The sequence below is a fragment of the Petaurus breviceps genome, unplaced genomic scaffold, assembly GCF_028583685.1.
Source record: "Petaurus breviceps papuanus isolate PSGF00001 unplaced genomic scaffold, PetGlider_PUasm1.0 47, whole genome shotgun sequence".
NCBI lineage: Eukaryota > Metazoa > Chordata > Mammalia > Diprotodontia > Petauridae > Petaurus > Petaurus breviceps.
The window spans coordinates 15,141,107-15,158,404 of record NW_027186349.1 but is presented as its reverse complement, the minus strand read 5'-3'; positions in this window follow the sequence as shown (position 1 = coordinate 15,158,404).

Here is a 17,298-nt window from a genome sequence, read left to right as displayed (position 1 = left end):
CTTGAGGTATTTTCTCTTTTATCTGGTAGTTCTGGAGTTTGGCCACAGCATTTCCAGGACTTTTTATTTTGGGATCTCTTTCAGCAGGTGTCCGGTGGATTCTCTCGATTTCTATTTTACCCTCAGGTTCTAGTATCTCAGGGCAGTTTTCCTTAACAAGCTCTTGGAGAATGTTGTCCAGGCTCATTTTTTTCATCATAATTTTCTGGTAGGCCTATGATTCTCAGATGATCTCTCCTGGATCTGTTTTCCAGGTCAGTTATTTTTTCTTTGAGGTATTTTACCTCTTTTTCTAATTTTTCATTTTTGTTGTTTTGCTTGACTAATTCTTGGTGCCTCATAGAGTTATTTGTTTCCATTTGGTTAATTTTAGTTTTTAGCAAATCGTTTTCCTTTGTCAATTTTTGGAGCTCCTTTTCCATATCATACATTTTTCTTTTTAGAGAGATGTTTTCCTCATTATAATGTTTTTCTAATTCTGCTATTTTGGTTTTGAGAGAATTATTTATTTTGCTTTCTATCTCTCTCATTTTGTTTTCAAAATTCCTTTTGATCCCATCTAGGAGAGCCTTCTGTGCTTGGGACCCATTCCCTGTTGAAGTTTCAGCTGTGGGTGTGGAGTCCACATTGTCTCCCTCTGAGGTTGGTTCTTCCCTCTGAGGATAGTAAGACTCCAGAGTCTTTGTCTTTGTAATCTGCTTTCTACCCATTTTGAGGCAGGGCCCTAGCCATGCCCTTCCTCTAGGATCCCAAGCCTTTACTGTAGAGGTTTTTCCCCGGGGCAAGAGTTACTATGTTTTCAGGGTCAGAGGGGGGGTTTGGATTAAGTGAGCTTCACTCTGTCATCCTGGACTTTGGAGGTCCTGAAAAGGGCTTTTTTTAAATTTTTATTTTCTGGGCTATGAAGTGGTAGCCCCAGGGGTGTTTCCTGTGCAGGACAGGGACCCCTGTATTTGCTTCTTACCTTGCTCTTTCCAGTCTCATCCCTTTGGTGATAGGCCTGGTATTGTACCTTGTGGTTGATGGGAAGACTTTTCCTCAGAGTTGATCAAGGCCCTTCTGGCCTGCCTCTGCCTGTCAAGCCGTGCCTTCCAGGCCTGCCTCTGTTTCTGCTGGCCTTGCAGCCTGGATTGATATTTTGATAGGCTCAAGGGTGATAAGTACTTGAACAATTGAGGGCTAGGCTAGTAACTATGCTAGAGTTAGTAGTTAATAACTAGGCTAGAGGTCAGGGCCCAACAACAAATGTAAGGTTTATTCCCTCATGCAAATGACTCATCAAATGAGACAATTTAATCAAGAGTCCAAGGGAGGTTCCCAGAGCCTGTATATCAAGGACTCAAGGAGAGCTCAAGGGGGCTCCCAGAGCCCATACCTCATCAACAGGACAGAGAATAGGTTAGAGCTGTGTAAAAGAAAGTGCAGGGCCCATAACAACAGCAGCAGCTTCTCCTGGGGTTATCAGCCCATAGCCTGGATGTTTAAAAATCACCTACCTCATTTTTCAGGAGCCAAGATGGTGGAGTGAACCAAAGCTGTTCTGATTCCCCCTCTCTGACCCAGAAAACCCAGAGATAAATGTACCACCCAGAGTAAAATCCCGAAATAGTGGAAACAGCCTCAGGCCTGGGAGTCATTCAAGAAGGGTGTAACTGAAGCAGTATGGAGTCTTAAGTGAAGGGTGGGAGGATTCCCAAAAAGCCCCACCCCAGCTGAAGAGCAGGATCTACCTAAGGGGGGGAGATACAGTAAGGGCTAATAACACAAGCCCAGGTGTGCCTTAGCAACACCAGTGGAATTTGTAGACACCAGCTTTGCTGGCTGCCAGCTGCTAAGCCTGCCTGAGGCACAGAGGTGGAAATTTGAGGTGTCCAGACGACCACTCTGCCACAGGTTACTATGTGAGCCTCAGGGTTACTCAGGGGAGACACTGAGAATCCTGGCCTTGGCCTCAGTCTAGACAGCCAGAGACTGCAGCACACAAAGTCAACAACTAGGCCCTTAGCTCCCAGCCTGAGAAGTACAGTCATGAAATAGGCAATGACAATGGCTAAGAAGGAAGCTGAGAAATCAAAAGAAAGAAAAACTATCCAATCTCATTATGGCAAGCAAGAAGGACAAAACACAGAGGACAACATGGACTCTATATTCACACCTGAGACCACAAAAGGAAATATGAACTGGTCTCAAGACCCCAAAATATTCTTGGAGGGGCTCAAGAAGGGTTTTAGATGCCAAATTAGTGAGGTAGAGGACAAATTTAAATCTACAGTGACCAAATTGGAAAAAAAAAATTTCACTGAAGACAACAAATGCTTAAAAAGTCAAATTTGTGTACTGGGATGAGGAAGTTCAAAATCTGAAAACACCTCCCTTAAAATGAAAACTGAACATATGGAAAAGGAACTTCTAAAACTGAGGAAAAGAATTCACTAAAAATTAGGATGACTCAAATTGTAGCTATGACATCATGAGTCAGTCAAACAAAATATAAAGATTGAAAAATAACAAGAGAGTATAAAATATCTCGGAGAATAGTTCCAGGAGAGATAACCTAAGAATTATGGTCTAAAATCATGATGAAAAAAGCAGCCTAGACAGTATCCCCCAAGAGCTCTTGCTGTTTACACTCCAAATATAAATGTTCTGAAGTTATAGAATCAGACAGTAATATAGTTAATTTAAGAATTCAACTCCTGAAACAGATCCCAAATTGAAAATTTCAAGAAATATAGTAGCCAAGTTACAGAATCACAAGGTCAAAGAGAAAAGACTGCAAGCAGCCAAAAAGAAATAATGTAAATATTGTGGAAGTATAGTCAAGATTGCAAAGGACCTGGCAGCATCTACATTAAAAGATCTGTGGATTGGAATTTGATATTTCATAAGGCAAAGAACTCAGACTTCAACCAAGTATCAACTACCTGGCAAAAGTGAGCAAAATCTTTCAGGCAAGGAGATGGTCATTAAATGAAATAAGGGACTTCCAAACTTTCCTGATGAAAAAGCCAGAGCTTGATGGAAAATATGTTGTCCAATTAAAAGATTCAAAAATGACATAAATAGGTAACCAAGGAAAACACACACACACACACACACACACACACACATGCTCACACATGCATATAAATTAGGATTCAATGAGAACAAACTGTTTACATCCCTATATGAGAAGCTGATACCTGTCAATAATGAAATTAATGTAATTATCGCAACATTTAAAAGTCTATACATGGAGGGCATGGGTATAAATTAACTAATCTGATGAAAAAAAACGTTATTAAGTGGTACAGAAGGACTGTAAGGGAGAAAGGATGGGATGAGGAAAGGAAAGGATGAGGCAAAAAAAAGGTAAATTGTGCCACATGAAGAAGCATAAAAACATGCGATCATAGAGGGGAAGAAGGGAGAGAGATGAATATGATGTGAACATTATTCTCATTGGTTCTTGTTAAAAGAGAGATAAACATAATCAGTTTAGTGTAGGATTCTAATGTGCAAAGACTCAAAAACTCATAACAGGGGAAAGGGGGGAGGGAGAGGAGCACTTTATGAAATTTATTCTCAACTGTTTGGGTTCAAGGAAGGAATAAAATATTCCCTTAATTATAAAAATTCATTGTGCCCTAAAGGCGGTTGGAGGCATAGGGGGGCGGTTAAAAAGGGGAGATGGTCAGAAGTGAGGGAAATAGTAGTAAAGGGAAATGGTAGGTAAAGAGGGGGGCACAGGGAGGCAATACTGAGGGAGGATGTGATCAAAAGAAAAACTCTTAAGGAGGGGAATGGAGAAGGAAAAAACAAATAAAATAAACAGGAAAGGGAATAGGATGGAGAGAAAGACAGAGACAGTAATCATAACTGAGAATGTTAGTGGAATGAACTCTCCCATAAAACAGAGGTGGATAACAGAATGGAATAAAAAACACAATCCTACACTATACTTTCTACAAGAAACATATTTGAAACTATGGGATATGCACATGATAAAGGTAAAAGGCTTTAGTGGAATATATTATACTTCAGCTAAATTAAAAAAAGCAGGAGTAGCAATTCTTATATCAGATAAAGCAAAAGCAAAAAAAAATAGATCTAATTAAAAGAGATAAGGAAGGAAACTATATTCTACTAAAAGGCACCATTGAGAATGAAGCAATATCATTACTTAACATATATGCACAAATCTGTAGAGCATTAAAATTCCTAGAGGATAAGTTTAGGGAATTAGTGGAAGAAATAGATAGCAAAACTATACTAGTGGGGGACCTCAAACTTTTCCTCTCTGTACTTGATAAATCTAACCTCAAAATAAACAATAAAGAAGTTAAGGAGGCAAAAATGATTTCAGAGAAGCTAGATATGATAGATGTCTGGAGAAAACTGAATGGGGATAAAGAGGAATATACATTTTCCTCCATTTAATATTTAAAGAACAATTGATTCTAATACTTTAAAAACTATTTGGGGCAAATAGAGAAGAAGGAGAACTACCAAATTCCATTTATGTCACAAATCTGGTACCATGACCTAAATCAGGAAGAGACAAAATGGAGAAAGAAAAGTATGAACCAATTTCCCTCATGAATATAGATGCAATATTTTTAAATAAAATATTAGCAAATGACTAAAACAACTTATCACAAGAATAATACACTTTGATCAGGTTGGATTTATTCCAGAAATGCAAGGATGGTTCAACTAGGAAAACCATCAGTATAATTGATAATATCAATAATAAAATTAGCAGAAACCATGTGATTGACAAAATACAACATATATCCCTATTAAAAACACTAGAAAGTATAGGAATAAATGGAATCTTCCTTAAAATAATAAGTAGCATCCATTTAAAGCCATCAGCAAGTATTATATGCAATGGGGATTAGCTAGAAGCATTTCCAATAAGATCAAGGGAGAAACAAGGATGTCCACTATCACCCCTCTTATTCACTCTGGTTCTAGATATGTTAGCAGTAGCAATTAGAGAAGAAAAAGAAATTGAAGGAATCAAATTAGAAAAAGAAGAGATTAAGCTATCACTCTTTGCAGATGATATGATGATATACTTAGAGAATCCTAGAGAATCAAGTAAAAAACCACTTGAGATAATAAATCAATTTTGCAAAATTGCAGGATATAAAATAAAAACCACATAAAAACTAGGCATTCCTATATATTTCTAACAAAATCAAACAGCAAGAGATAGAAAGGGAAATCCCATTTAAAATTATTGTAAACATTACAAAATATTTGGGAATCTACCTGCCAAAAAAAACTGAGGACCTTTATGAACACAACTACAAAACACTTTTCACAGAAATAAAGTAAGATTTAACTAATTGAAAAAAAGACATCAATTACTCATGACTGGGTAGAGACAATTTATTAAAAATAACAATGTTGTCTAAATTAAATTACATATTTAGTGTCATATCAATCAATCTACCAAAAAATTACTTCATAGAGCTAGGAAAAATAGCAGCAAAATTCAATTTGGAAGATAAAGAGGTGCAGAATTTCAAGGGAATTAATGAAAATAAATTATAAGAAACATGCCCTAGCCATACCAGATTTTAATCTGTACTATAAAGCAGCAGTCCTCAAAACTACTTGGTCCTGGCTGAGGAATAGAGTAGTGGACCAATGGAAGAGGTAGGGTAAAAAAGATTCAGCAGTCAATGACTGTAGTGATTTACTGTTTGATAAAACCAGAGACCCCAGTTTTGGGGATAAGAATTTACTATTTGACAAAACTTCTGGGAAAACTGGAATATACTTTGGCAGAAACTTTGCATAGATCATTATCTAAAACCATACACAAAAAAACAAGTCTAAATGCACAATCTAGGTATATTGGCTGATACTCTAAGCAATCTGGAAAAGAAAGGAACAGTTTACCTGTCAAATTTTTGGAGAAGGGAAGACTTTATGCCCAAAAAGTGTTGGATAGCATTATTAAATGCAAAATGAATAATTTTGATAACATTATATTGAATATTTTCTGTACAAACAAAGCCAATGTAACCATGATTAAGAGGGAAGTGGGAAATTGAGAAAGGATTTCTATAACCAATGTCTCTAATGAAGGTCTCATTTCTAAAACATACAGAGAGTTGAGTCAAATCTGTTAGAATACAAGTCTTTTTCCAATTGATAGATAGTCAAAGGTTATGAACACACAGTTTTCAGAGGAAGAAATCAAATACATCTATAAGCACATGAAAAAAATGTTCTAAATCACTATTGATTAGAGAAATGCAAATCAAAACAACTCTGAGGTACCATATATCACCAGTGAGATTGGCTAAGATAAATAAACAGGAAAATGAAAAATACTGGAGAGGATGTGGAAAAATTGAAATTGTTGGTGGAGTTGTGAACTGATTCAACCATTCTGGAGAGCAATCTGGAACTAAGTGCAAAGGGCTATAAATAATTGCATACCCTTTTATCCAGCATTACCACTTCTAAGCTTGTATTCCAAAGAGATCATAGAAGTGTGAAGAAGACCCATATGTACAAAAATATTCATACCATCTCTTTTTTTGTGGTAAATAGTTGGAAATTAAGGGGATCCCCATCAATTGGTTAATGTCTAAAAGATTTGAGGTATTTGAATGTAATGGAATACTATTGTGCTATAAGAAATCTTCATATTTACCTGGAGAGACTTATGAAAATTAAAGTTGAATAAGAAAAGCAGAACCAGGAGAAATTTGTGCACAATTATAGATACAACATATGTGTGATAATCAACTTTGATTGAGTGGAGTTTTCTCAGCAATGCACAGTTATAATACAACTCCAAAACACTCATGATGGATGGGGATGTCTACTTTCAGAGAAACAACTAGAAAGAACTGAGTTTAAAACCTGACTGAAGCAAACTTTCTGCTCTTTTTATTTTTCTTGTTTGGTTTTGTCTCCTCTTTCCTATTGTTCATTCCATCTGATACAATCCTTCTTTATAACCTGACTAATGTCTAATGTGAAAGTATTTGCAGATCATATACTTGATTGTATGCTGCCATTGAGGGGAGGGGAAGGGGAGAGAAAATTTGAAACTCAAGGAATTGTGAAACTGTATCTTTTAAACTAAAAGTAAACAAATGAATTAATAAAGACCAAAACATTGTAAAAGAAAAAAAAGGAATGAAAATAGTGCCACTTTAAAGATTTCCTTATGGTTTCCTTTTCTTGTTTACCTTTTCATGATCTACTTGCTTCTTGTATTTAAAAGTCAAATTTTCTCTTCGGCTTTTTTTTTTCATTAAGAATGCCTGAAAGTCCACCATTTCATTGAATGACCATATTTTCTACTGAATCATTATACTCAGTTTTGCTGGATAAGTGATTCTTGGTTTTAATTCTAGCTCCTTTGAACTCCAGAATATCATATTCCAAGCCCTTTAATCCCATAATGTAGAAGCTTCCAGATCTTGTGTTATCCTGATTGTGTTTCCACAAAATTCAAATTGATCGTTCTTGACAGCTTATAATATTTTGTCCTTGACCTGGGAACTCTGGAATTTGGTTATAATATTCCTAGGAGTTTTCTTTTGGGGATAATTTTCAAGAGGTGATTCATGAATTCTTTCAATTTCTATTTTGTTCTGCGGTTCCAGAAGATCAGGGCAGTTTTCCTTGAGAATTTCTTGAAGGATGTTTTCTAGTCTCTTTTTTTGATCATGGCTTTCAGGTAGTCCAATAACTTTTAAGTTATCTCTCCTCGACCTATTTTCCAAGTCAGTGGTTTTTCCAATGGAATATTTCACATTGCCTCCTATTTTTTTTTTCATTTGGTTTTAACTATTTATAGTGTGTTGGTTTCTCATAAAGTCTTTAGTTTCTCTTTCCTCCAATCTAGTCTTTAAGGAATTATTCTCTTCTATAAGTTTTTGAAATTCCTTTTCCTTCTGAACAGTTCACATGTTATGGCATTCTTCTCCTCATTGGCTTTTTGGGCTTCTTTTGCAATTTGAGTTAGTCGATTTTTAAGGTGTTATTTTCTTCAGTATTTTTTGCATCTCCTTTAGGAGGCTGTTGACTCGCTTTTTATGATTTTCTTGCATCATTGTCATTTCTCTTCTCAATTTTTTCTCTACTTCTCTTATTTGATTTTCAAAATCTTTCCTAAGCTCCTCCATGACCTGTGACCAATTCATATTTTTCTTGGAAGCTTTTGATACAGGAGTTTTGACTTTGTTGTCTTCTGGTTCCATGTTTTGATCCATTTTGTCCCCCTGAAAAGGGATTCTATGGTCTGGTTGTGTTTCCTTTGTGTGATCATCTTGCCATCCAATTACTTGACTTTTGAGCTCTTTGCCATGGTAGAACTCTGCTTCCCGAATGTAGAGATCTATGTCCCAAATGACTGTGTTTTTTTCAAATGTTGTCAAATGTCTGAGGAGGGCTCCCTCTGTACAGGTACCACAAGCTCTAGCACAGTTCTGTTTCTAATTCCAGGACCTCCACCCAAGACTGTGTCCCATATCCAAGCATATCAAAGGAAGAACGATTACCCTCTGAGTGGTCACTTGGTCCCCCTATGATCTGCAAGTCAGGAGCTCCACAGGAAGCCATGTGGAAGCACCTGCAGCCACCATGACTCCACCATCTTTCACCCTGGGGTGAGGGGCTGGAAAACACACTTCCATCACCCAGTTCCAACAGTTCCCTACTGACCTTTTACATTCTCTTTGGCATTCTACAAATTGAGAAGTGTGGAAAGCACCACAACTGCTGGTGATTCACTCTATTGAAGTCTGCTCCAGGCAATCTGTACCCCTGGTCAAGGTCATCCCAGGTATAGGCCCCTGTGTCCCACACAGGACTGTGCGTGGCACCCAGGTTAGTAAGATAGACTTTTCCAATCCACCTTCCAGGTTGCTTCAGTGGGAGATTCATTACTCTCTGTCACATTTTGGGTTCTGTAGCTCTGAATTTTGTTTACAGTCATGTTTTATAGGTTTTGGAGGTGATTTGTGTGGGATCTCAGCCAAGTTCCTGCTTTTACTATGCCATATTGCCTCTTCCCCCCCATAGTAACTTTTTATGGCAAAATCCTTTTTTTTATGTCATTTGCTCTTTTTTCAGTATATATATACTTTTTTTTTTTTACTTTTAACCCTATGCTAAAGTGAGGCTCTGCTTCCCAGATGAAGAAGGCTCTGTCCCAAGCTTCACCACTGGTGTGTGTGTGTGTGTGTGTGTGTGTGTGTGTGTGTGTTCAATTATTTTCAGAGGGACCTGTATGCTTTTGTGAACTGTAAGTTTTTGGCTCCTCCATGGTGGTATGATCTAGGCAGACTTGCATTTGCTACACTCCTTAGTTGTGCACTTGTTTTTGAATGATTGTAAGCATACTTTTCAACCATGGAACTATTACCAGTGTCCCTGTTCCTTTGTGGATTCAAATTCTTCTTTGCTAGTGTTCCTCCTCACACTGGGACTATGACAGTGCAACAGTATCCTCTCCCTGGCACCATTAATGGAACCCCTATAAATCTTCTGACCCATTGTCTTGTCCCCTTACTCTCTGAGGGCTGAGAAATCCAGAGACTGCTACCTCTGTCACTGATACATTTAAATTGAGTCCTGCTCCAGGCTATCTGGAATTCAGTATACATTGTGTAGCCTGTGCTGGACTGTGCTCCTCTCTCATTCTGGTGCAACAGAACTTTCCCAATAAACTTCTAGGTTGTCTTGGGCAGGAAAATTGTTCAATTCCATCTTTTGGGGGTTTGTTATTCTATAATTTTTTTAGTCATTACTTAAAGGTATTTGGAGGAGTTTGGAGGAGAGCTCAGGGAGTCTCTACCTTTACTCTGCTACCTTGGTGGCAGCTCAATTTTTCAAGGTTTTAAAGAAATTTTCTATTACTGTAGGGTTTATCTATATTTCTATCTTATATATTATCTATAATCTATGTCTTTAAGTCTATCTATATCTTTGATATTAATTTATGTTTATTTTTCTAGTCTATATTAAAATGTAAATAAAAGTAATTTTATAAGAGAATGAATGTTATTTCTCAGTCAGTTACAATATGTTCCCTATTGAATGAAGCACAAAGAAGCCATATTTAATATATGACTTAAAGAAACAAAATTAAAACCCCCTCTCCCCTCTCTGTCTGTCTCTCAACATTAACATTAATTTCCTGATTCAGGTTGGAAGCACATGAAATTCTTGTGGTCATTATAAAATATCCAATTTCCCCAGATTATGTAGTTGCCTAGACCTTGGTGAATAAGTCCTCTCAGGTTAATAGAGATTTCTTTGATATGTTGCAGGGTATTTTTTCTAACATTCCCATGATCCCTTTCATCAATGTCCATGCTTTGTACAATAATTTTAAGTTATCATTAATCAGGGAGATTCAATTACTTTTCAACAAAAGAGTATTCACTAAGGGATTACAATAACAATAATTCACGTAAAGCATCCTCTTCAAAGTCATCACACACACACACACACACTCCTATCAGTGAAAAGAAAGTTCAAGAAAAAGCGGGTTCAATATTACAAATTTTGCATGGGAAAAGGGGTCATTCACAAATCTTTAAAGTCTTTTTTGATATACTGGTAAATATCTGCTCCTTGGTGTTCTAAAAGATTTTTTGTAGAGCTGTGAATCTCTGTGTAGTCTGCTTTAGATTCTCAAAGTATATATGAATGTCAGCTGTTCCAAGGATCCTGATAAGTTACCAATATGATGAAAAGCAGTCCTTTAGACTTCTGAAGTTTATGAAATCTTATTCTGGTAAGCAGTGTGTTTGAAGGATATCAAAATTTAGATCAAAGTGCTCACCTTCTACCCCAGTGACACTTTTTTTTTTCAGGAGCATTAGCTAGAACATCACTCTTTTGTAACTATAGAAATCTCTCTTTCAGTTTTCACTAATTATCTCCATTTCATTAAGTACCCATAAGCCATATGGAAAGACCAAACTTCCACTTACACTCAGGACACTCTTCCTGTAATATATCACTGCATTTCATTCAATGGCTTATTGAAGTCATATAACTAGATAACAATCATTTAACGCTTAAGTGGAAAAACTTTAGTTGCTTTGACTCATTCCCACTTGGAAAAGTTTTAAGACCACAGCATATTTCACTTGTCTTAAGTAAGATGATTCATCAGCTAATTCCACCCTTATGATCTCATATGCCTTTAATTCTTTTCAACTTTTCCAATTCTGAAAATATGTCGAGCTTATGTTTGATCATTTTAATTTCCATTTCCCATCCTACCAAAACTTATTGGATTTTTAGTTCACAAAATTTTCCTTAAGTGTTAAACAAATTTTCTCTAGAAGAGGCTGCATGACTATGAATTACAGAAAGACTTGATCTCAGAAGAACTAAAAATATAGGTGACTTCAAAGACTAATGTCGTGTATGAGTAGGCCATAATGTGTGCTCAAAAGTAGTAAGTGATTAAGAAGGGGTATTAAAGACATGACCAGTATCTTGCATTCCCAGAAAGAAGGTCGACTAGTCCAGCATTTAATATAAGAGACAAAAGTTAAATATTCAGAGAATTGTATTGGTGCCTCTGAGCTATGAAAAGAGCCCAGAGGGAGTGCTACAATGAAAATGAGTATTTTTCTAGGGAATACATACAGAAATATAGACAAGAATCATAAAAGATGGTAGGCCATGGTACATTTGCACTGTGAAATGACTACAGATCCACCTAAGTACAAATTGAGCACTAAAACATAAAAAAGAATTATGCTTCAAAATACTACTCTTTTTTGTTTGTTTCTTTTTGTTTCTGATATGTTAAGTACAATAGGGAGGAAATGGATTGTGTAAATGTTTTAAAATGATACTTTAACAAGAGATCCTTGAGGAGAGAAACTGCCTTTGTATACTCAGAAATTAGCACAGGAACTGACCCACAGTTAGTCATAAATAGAAGGTTGTTGATTAAAGATTAATTTATTTATTTCAATGAATTGTACTCATTCCAAATCATCATAGTTTTTAAACAACATATACTAAATATATATGTATGTATATATGTATACATATATGTGTATGTATACATATATATGTTTTACATAGGAAACATGCTATAAGAGGTGTTTTTTTTTAAACATACATATTTTTAGAATATTTTTATGCATTGTCTTTTTTTGTCTGGACAGCAGTGAGTTTCTGGTTTTCTGTGACTTTTAAGGGCCAATTAAAGTCATTAATTGCATAGAATTATGGAATGTTGGAACTGAAGGGGATTAAGATAATTTTATCTTTAATTTTAATTTCATTCTTACTGAAACTAAAGCACAAAGGTAAGAATAGTTGTTTTTGTCACAGTCAGTAAATTCCTGCTTGAACAGGGATTTAAACCTAAATCTCAAGTACCAATCTTTTTCTAAATTTAGTAAAATGTCTAGTTAGTAACCAGTCTATTCTGTCAAAATTGGCAGAGCAACTTGTGTCGATATTACATAATGTATCTTATGGCTTGTTTGAATTACCATTTGGAATAATGGTGGTGGGGGTGATAATGAAGACAATAATTTAAAATTCATATAATACTTTAAGATTTATAAAGTGATTTTACATAAGTTAATTCATTCCACCCTCACAACAATTCTATAAGGTGGGTCCTGTCATTAATAGTAATTAGTATCCCCACTTTATGGGAAGAAATTGAGGCTAAAGCTGGTTAATTGACTCATATTTGGTCACAAATCCAGCAAGTCATTGATGCAGGATTGGACCTTAGGTCTTCACACTAATTTCAGTCTTAGAGCCACTGTGTCCTTTAGATGCCTACTTTAAAATATTATTCAAATAAAAACTGTGGCTGCTTTTTATGTTTATTATATAATATAAATAATGCTTGCATATACCAAATTATATATGTACAATATTTCAAATACTATACACACTTTTGTTTGTGTACATCTATATATGAATACATGCATGTATATGTATACACAAAGAGACTTTTTTCTCTACTTATAATAAAGTATGTGCTTCAAGTGGAAATTTGGTGGTATTCAAGTGGAATTTGATGACCCCTTCTGGCCATTACTCATGCTTTATTGTGTTCCATATCATTCATTATAAACTAAGAAACAGTTTTGACAATGTTAATTAACAAATACTGGAATAATTATTCTCTGTGGTCATTGGTGAAATGCAATGACTTCCTTCTATTTCATGTAGTCCTATTACATTCTATAACTATGTCAAATTTATCATCAATATTTAGCATAAAATTTAATAAAAATGTATTTTATTAAAATTAAATTTTCACTTTTTCAAGAGCACCCAATTCCTTGTTATTGTAGCTTTAAGATGTAGTTTTCACTATCTAACACTCAGGAATTTAGATAATATTCAGTCAGCTAGTGATGTAGTTGATAGTGGTTAAAATGTCTTAAGTGCTTTACAATGGAGGTGATGAAAGAAAACACATACACAAACATTTTGAGAACAATTTTCTGCAATACATATTTGCAACAGAAATTACCTTTGGGCTTATCATCTAGAATCAAATAGTAGGTTATGACAAGAAATACAAGTAATAATGGGGACAATTGCTGAGCCTGCTTCTGCTTGATAATGCAATGAATAAAATCTGTAACATTACAACAAATTCTTTTCAAAGAATGACACTGATTTGCAAGAAATTTGACAAGATTATGCTGTTCCACATCCTTCTATAATATCACAGAAAGAGGAAAGTTCTATATAAGGATGCTTTTGAGCATCAAATCTAAAGTACATTACAAATACAGATCTGTGCACTCTTGAATTTATTTCAAGTCACAAGTAGAAATGCCTCTCAAATAATCCTACAAGCAGAGATGTGAAGAAATATTCAAGAAGTTATAGCACATGTTAGCACTAATTATCTGTCTTTTCTTCAGTGGAACAAGGAAAAGGTAGTTCTTCCCCCCAAATTATACATTTGTATCAAATTAAAACTGCAGCTGCAGCATGCTGATACTTTAAAAGGTAATCTGATGCTGGGCAGGCAGGTGGTACAGTAAGAGCGCTGGCCCCAGAGTCGGGAGACCTGGCATCGGTTCTGGTCTCAGATACTCGGCACCTACACAAAAAAAAATAACTGGCCGTGTAACCGTGAGCAAGTTACTTAACCCCAATTGCTTAAAAAAAAGGTAATGTTATGCAATAGATAGTGCATCACATATAGGAGAGCAAGAAATCAAAAGTGGTATGTTATGTGTTTCATATACCTTAAAACACAATACAATTTTGCCCATTATTATTATGTCAGAATACTTTATATTACAGTCATGACTTAATGACTTACTAACTGTCTATTATTAGGTAAGCTAATTAAAAATTATGAAACTTTTATTTTATTTATAGAGCCTGGATAATATTAAAATATTTATCCTATGGGAAGCAATGGCTAGCATATAGTGAACTAAAAAAACCTTGACATGAATACTGCCTTCAAATGTTACCTATGAAGTTACTTAACATCTCTGAGCCTCATTTACCTCATCTATTAAAAAAAATGGGGATAATAGTAATACCTACCTCAAAGAGATTTTGGAGGGACCAAACAATATAAAAATGTGAATTTCTGTGAAAATTTTGAAATAAATTATAAAGGGAAGCTATTGTTATTATCAAATTCAGAAGACTGTTGTGAAAATTAAATGAAATCATTTTGTAAATGCTGTGGAAATTTGAGCTAATGTTTATCTTCGTAGGAGAGATTGTAATGGACACTGAGATATAACAGGACAGCTAGGCCAATTATAATTTAATAGGAATGTTTATTAACAATCTGGGACTTCCTCTCAGACTGAAAGACAGCAGCGAGATTTCTGTTAGACATAATTTTATAGACAATGTGATTGCCAGCAACAGAATATGTTTCTAACAGGTTAGCATTGTTAGTGAAGCTTTCTCAGTATTATTCTTATTGAAGAAAAACATTCTCAGTATTATTCCTATTGAAACAAAGCCTTAGTATTATTTCTACTGAAGTGAAGCAAAGCCATAGTTCCTTAGCAAAGCCTTGGATACAAACATAAACAGAGCTGAATCCATGGGAATCTGTGACATGTTTTAGCAACACAGGTGAAACATTTCCTTACTATTGGGACATATTAGGTGGTTTCCAAGGAACCCAGTAGCGGTCCCCTCTAGCAGGTTTAAGGGAGCTCTAGTGTATAATTTATGGTGGGCACTTCACTCCCCCCTTTTTACTGGTTCATAGTTTTATCTCTAACTCATCTGTGTCCAGGGAAACATAGGGGACATAGGCAGTTCAGAGGGCAAACTGCTTGAATCCTTTGTCTAACATAGGTAGTTAGACAGTTAATAAGGCAGGGGTTCAATAGCAACCCCAAAGACAACAAAGCAAATAGTCCTATAAGGGAAGTTACAAGTGCTGTGAGCCAGGGGGACCAGTTAAAAAAAAAAAAAGAGATTGGTACCAAGACATATATTGCTGATGATGAGCCTCTCTGTCAGCCAAACTTTGATGCACAGTAGCCAGAGATTCCCAAAGCACCCCAGAGTGCTTGACATAACAACAGCAGGTTTCTCCAAGGGCCATACAAAGGCCACCTTGCTTGAGAAACAGGAGGTCTAAACCTCAGCAGTTTTGGAGAACCACTTAGGCCAGGGTATCTAGGGTGGTCTCCAAGTAGGAGATTTGGCTCTTCAAGTCTTGGATATATGTGTAGACTTGGGAGGTGAGGGCTTCAAAATTACTATTTTCTTGTACAATGGCCATGGTTCCCACTGCTGCTGAACCTGCTATGCCTAGACCAACTAAGATAGGGACTAAAATGGGGACTGTTCTTTTATAGCGGGCTAGTAGCCCAAAATGTTCATGAGCCACTTCTCCTGAATAAATGTATATCTGTGGAAGGACATGAACTAAAATGCAGAATTTGGGGGAGTTACCAGCAAGGAGGCAGTCCTGTACACAAGCAGTTATGCCTAAGGTACAGGGAAACCAAGCATTTTTAGGGGCTAAGAAAACATTTGGTGATAATTCCTGTTTGGGGAAAAAAAAACTGGACCACAGAAACACAAAGGTTTTTATAAGGTGACTTCTGGAGGGCATAGCCCCTAGATTTAATATATCAGGCTTGTCCCTGCACATCCCCTAATGTTAGCTTGGGGAAGCCAAGGTTACAGCGAGCAGGGAGATCGGTGCCAGGTGAGTGTGGGCTTCAATACTCAATTTCATGATCAGTAAAACCCTTTGATGAAGTTAAACTTAGCCCAACAAAATAAGGAGGGGCAGGGTTCAAGCAAAACCAGCAGTCAGAAGTTAGGCTGGGGTCCGAGGAATTTAAGAAAGAGAAAACATTACCAAGAACATGAACGGTATAAGAGTGGGTATATAGCCTGGGGTTTACCAAAGTAATCTCTGAACCTGCAGGGGTTATGGTAGAATGTGGGTTAAGGGGCCCATGCAGAGTTTGATCAACTTTTAGAGGTGGGTTGAGGACTGGGTTGGGACCAATGGGAATGAGATCCCTTGGTACTGGAGTGCATTGAATGGTAAACAAGGCTCTGGGGTCCCTTCTTGTAACATAAAATTTAGTTCCCCAGGTCCTACCCATTTTCCAAGTTTGTTTAGTCCAATTTAAAATCCTGATGAGAACTGGATTACATGACTTAAGAGTATTACAATGAAATGAAATGTCGTGGTCATGATTGCCACCAGAGACCCAGTCAGCAATGGTAACACAATCCCAATTGATGCAGTGATATTTCCCGGTCCCCCCCACAATTGGGAGACCCATCCTCATGGCAGACATATGACTGGGTTGACCAAAGGCTGCTTTTCTGCTCCACAAGCAGCACAATTGGTCTCTGCAAAATACATGCCTGTGTAGGGAAACAACATAAATTTGGGGCTAAGCAGGGTACAGCCATCAAAGAAAAGGGTGGGCTGGCCATGAGTCCCACTATTGAAATTAGAGTCCCATCAATTGTCTTAGTAAGAGTCCAAGAGTACAAAATGGGAGTGTAGGGGTTAGGACCCACTAAAGGCAAGAGCACTAGAAGCAGGAACATCACAACAGTCTCTTGATTTTCAGTTGTAAGTCACTGGTGGGTTGTGCCACTCACAGGTCTGGAAAGCTGGGAGGAGTCATCACTTTGATGTGGGAGCGGTGAATCCAGGCTTTCCTTCCAGTCACTTTAACAGCAGATAGGGTAGTCAGTATAACCTGGTATAGGCCAGTCCAACGGGGCTCAAGTGAGGAGTCTCGGGGTAGTTTGCGGGTGGACACTCAATCTCCAATATTCACTGAGTGTGCAGAATCTTAG